This window comes from Tupaia chinensis, unplaced genomic scaffold (genome assembly GCF_000334495.1).
Source record: "Tupaia chinensis unplaced genomic scaffold, TupChi_1.0 Scaffold148646_1, whole genome shotgun sequence".
Taxonomy (NCBI): Eukaryota; Metazoa; Chordata; class Mammalia; order Scandentia; family Tupaiidae; genus Tupaia; species Tupaia belangeri.
In genome coordinates, this window is record NW_006208495.1 from 1,100,605 (window position 1) to 1,105,513 (window position 4,909).

The following is a 4,909-nucleotide window of genomic DNA, read 5'->3' on the forward strand; positions in this document are numbered from 1 at the left end:
TACCAAAAAAAAAAAAAAAAAAAAAAAAAAAAAAAAAAAAAAAAAAGAAAAAAAAAAAATAATCATTAGCAAGTCAATTCTTATCTTGAGAAAATACTTTTTAGAAATATAAAATAAAGCCAGAGTGCAAGACATTGAGGGATGTAGTGAAATCCCATAATGTTATGTTCCTCTGCCACCCATTTTCAATATAGGGCTAACTTTCTCCTATCAGGAGCAGTTCTTTGTCCTTGACAGTTTCCAGTTCTCTGTTGTCCCTCAATTCCTCAATGTGGTTGATTCAGATATCTACCTTATACAGTTACCTCCTAGTGACTGCCTTTCTACTGGATAGCTAAGTACAACCTACTTTACCCACACCACTGAGCTCCAAACCATGCATACAGTGCACAGACATGTCACAGGGACCACCTCTCAGTCACAGTATAAATCCAGGACATGTGGACCTGCATACTCTAACCTCACCAATTAGAACTCCTTGCAGAAGCTTGCTTAGGTAGCACCCTGAACCCCAATAAAGGCTTTATCTCACAGGTTCCTTGCTCTCTGTCTTTCTCCCTACCCATTGGTTGAGGATGTGTGTCCTTGATTGCTTTTCCCTTTCCATTGGCCCTGAAAGCTGTTCTTCCCTCTTCTCTCTGGAGTCTTTATGCTTCTTTTAATTTATGTGTTTTGTTGAGTTGCTTCTTTTGTTTTTAATTTGTTTGACACACTGAGCCTAACTTTTTCCCAGTCTGGGTTCTCCTTCAAAGTGACTATCTTAGTATGAATAACCAAGACAAAGGTCAGATAAGAGCCACAAGGACACCTGCCAATATAAACAAGATTCCTGTGAGACCTCTGGTTATGGGTTGGACACTTAGGCTATACCCCAAGATAATAAAGTGACCCAGGAAAGGTACACTGTAAATATGATCAAATCCCCTGGAGCCCTATCAGGGCAGGGATAGTTTATAGACACTCTTGTGAGAAAGACTCCTTGGGATAAAATTAAAAACAGAAGAAAAAACAAAGAGTGACTCAATAGTAAAAACAAAACAAAAATAAAAACAAAAAACAGTAGAAATACTGAGAATACAATATTCTTTCATGGGCTGACCCTGTGGCCTGGTGGTCTGAGAAAGCTGGATCCCACACGGCCACATAGTTGGAGTCCTGGCTCAGACAGCTTGACATGCATATCAGGCACATATTTGTGTTGCCCAGAATCCTGAAGTGATGGAGAAATGAAAGAGAAGGGACAGTGGCACAATCAATTCCCATTGGAAAATGCCTTCTCCCTCTCCCTTCCTTGCTCTATCTCTCTCTGGTGAGCAAACACAACCTCTGGCAATTAAAAGGGGAAGGGGGCAGCCTGTGGCGTGGTGGTTGAGGCAGCTGGATCCCACATGGTCAACTGTATGGTTTGAGTCCCAGAACCTGTGGCTTGAGAAATGCACTGGGTTCATGTGTCTGTGTCCCAAATCCCAAAAAAAGATATAGAGATGGAGGAGAAGAAGTTGTGATGCGATCATACCTCATAGGGCTTGCTTTCTCACTTTCTCTCTGTGTCTGTCACTGTCTCTCTCCAATGAATATACGTGCTCTCTGAAAAAATTAAAAAGAAAAAGAAAAAAAGGATGCTTTTTGGGACCAGCAGATGGTATAATTGTTATGTCACTGGACACCTGCATGGACCACGTGGTTCAAGTCCTGGATTCGGAGGCTTGAAACTTATGCTGGGCATGTGTGCGAGCATACCCAAAATCCGAGAGGAGAATGGAGGACAGGGGATTGCAACGTGGCTATCCCCCTTGGGGGTGATTTCTCACTTTCTATCTCTCGTCTCTGTCTCTCCAGTGAGTATACACACCCTATAACAAAATTCTCTCTCAAAAAAAATTTAAAAAAAGAAAAAATACCTTTCCACAAAGTTTGTCATTGGGAGAATAATATAAATTGAGCAACATGAGAAAGAGGCTAGCTTAGGAAAATTAACTTTTAGAAAACAAAACTAACAAGCGGGTATATTTTAAGTCAAGGGAATGACGTCAGTGATGGGTTACAGAATAAAAAATTAGAAAAAGATTAAGTGAAAGAAAACAAAAACAGGAGAACAGAAAAAAAATGTTATACTTGGAAAATTATTAGAATACTTTTCCCTCTGAAACAGGAAATAAAAAGAATGATAGGTGTAGTCATGAAGAGGATCTAGAATAAAATATAGGGAAGTTGAAGACATGTTTTCTAATAATTAATACTAGTTTGCTAATAAAGCTTAATCCTCATGTAAGTCATTTGCTTTGTAATAGAGAAAGTTTTAGCTCAGAGAAATTCTAATTGGTATACTATACGGTGACATCAGAATAAAACAATGCACCACTTGTCTTAAGTTCAGGTGCATATCACAGAAACTATAAAATAAAAGTCCAAGTATTTACTCTTACACTAAAATAAGCCTGGATACAAAGAGTTCAGGGCTATATTTCAGTTTTACAAAATCTTTCAGAGCCAGGTTCTTTTCATCTTTCTTCTCTACCATTCTCAGAGTGTGGCTTTCATCTCTAAATTTACCTCATGTTCTGAGATGGCTTCTTGAGCTTCAGACTTCCAGGAAATAATAAGGAAATAATGAGAAAGACAAAAGGGTCCTTCTGGCTGAATCAGCTACATTTAAATAGCCTTCTCAGAAGTCCTACAGAAAGAGTTCCATAGCCCCGCTGAGTGTAAAGCAGACTAGAAATGGGTTGTTTGGGCACATCATGTCCCTATATAGTATTAGGTTTTTGTTTCTAAGGAAAAAGAGACAAACAGATATCAAACAGCTAATAGCAGTCAGTACACAAACAGCAGCAGACCCCCATATGATCCTCACCCCAAACAGGAAAATAGGTGCGTTTCTTGAGATAGGGAGGGAATGAGAGGTGAAAAGTAAGGAAGTTGTACAAAGTCTCAGTAAATATAACCATCTGGAAAATGGCAACTTTTCCCTGCTTTTGTGTCTAAGAATGTTTTTTTTGCAGATATTCGGAGAGACTCTAACCACCATCTTTCTTAATCTCTTCCTGTTCTTAATAAGTATTACTGACATCTCTATGAAATACAGTTCTCATAATTAGGGTTTAAGCCTAGCTCCTCTGATACTTTTGTTGAGAGAATTATGTTTTGCTGTAAACAGAATTATCAACCCTAAAGTTTTATTATACATGTATTTTTTAAATTGATCTGCTACTGATTTTAAATATCAATTATACTTTAAATGAATCAAAAATTGTACATTATATTATATAATTCAAATGGTACGTCAAGTCAATTGTGTGTGTGAGTGTGTGTGTGTATGGGGGTGGTCTTCCAAACGTTCATGAAAATGCTTATTATTAGAAAACTATGCATGTATGTCAAAAATTTTTGTTCCAAAATAACCTCATATTTTAATTCCATTTTTTTTGTAAACTTTTAGAAATCCCCTCATGTATGTGTGTATAGATAGAGAGAAAGATAGGTATCAAGTTTTAACACATGGAACATAGCCAAACATAAACATGCCTTATCTTATTGAAGCAAATTGTGATCTAAATTGATATATGTTCATAACATTACAATAAATGCTAATGACCTCACTTAAATGAATCATGTAATATGCTCCTTCATATTCTAGATAGGAAATATTGGAAAAGTATTAGGTTGTCAGGAAAGACGTGTTTTTTTGTTTTTGTTTTTGTTTTTTTTTAATGCTATAGCATCTTTAATTAAATATGAAGACCTCTCTGATGTAAAATCTAGAGACCATTTCACCCACTGCTCTGTCTGACTGCCCGACTCTTGTCTCTCCCTTCGGTGAGGCAGATACCTTTTCCTCAGGGAAGAGAAATCCATGTTGCCTTTGCCAGTGACAAAAATGTTGGAGAGCCGAGTGGCAAAGCTGTTGCCATTGGCATCTTTCACATGAACCACATCAAAAGAACCCGGATGTCTCTCTCTAGTGGTGATCACACCCAAGTATACACCTCTAGTCACCATACATAGGTTACCAGTGTCAAACTTGATGAAATCAGAAATCTTTCGAGTCTCCAAATCAATCTGAATTGTGTTGTTCACCTTGATGAGAGGATCTGGGTAGCAGATGGTACAAGCCTCATGGGTTACCAGATGAGGGATTCTTTTTGTGCCCACAAAGATTTTTCTCACTTTGCACAACTTGTACTTGGCCTCCTCAGGTCTTGCCAATGCTGGTGACATTCATAAAACCAGCAGGGTAGGTTATGGCAGTACAGACTTTACCATCAATTTTAATAAATCTCTGCATGAAGATCTTCTTTACTTCATCTCCTGTTAAAGCATGCTTAAGTCTATTCTGTAGGAAAATGATGAGAGAAAGATATTCCCTCAGCTTGTGGGGATGAGTAGATGGATGAAGGACAAACACACAGGTCAATTTCTCTAGCATCCAGTGCTTTGGAGCTGCTACATGCTGGTCCCAAGATGCTTTTTTTTTAAAAAAAAAAATATTTTAGTTTTTCCCCATTTATTGATTTATTTTTACATTTTTCCCACAAACATATACTTTATATATCAAAAAATTTTTGCCCATGCTCCATAGTTCTCAACAGTTAATAAACAACTTTCAAAATTTCAAAAAACTGAATTTTAAAGATAATGTTGGAGCCAGTAGTTGGCATAATGGCTATGTCACTAGATTCCCATGTAGTGGACCGCAGTTTGCATCCTGGACCCAGTAGCTTAAATTCTTGCTGGGGGCATGTGCCTGTGTGCTCAAGATCCCAGGAGGAGAATGGAGGAGAAAGGATTATGGTGTGGTCATCCCTCCTGGGGGGTGATTTCTCGCTTTCTGTCTCTGTCTCTCTCTCTGTCTTTCTGGCGAGCGCACACACCCTATAGCAAAAACCTCTTAAAAATTAAAAGATAATGT

General features: G+C 38.0%; 1 pseudogene; it reads right to left on the reverse strand.

Annotated features, from left to right (window-relative positions):
- Positions 1–3,770: 3,770 nt before the first annotated feature.
- On the reverse strand, positions 3,771–4,426 carry LOC114006532 (40S ribosomal protein S4, X isoform-like; annotated as a pseudogene).
- Positions 4,427–4,909: the final 483 nt, after the last annotated feature.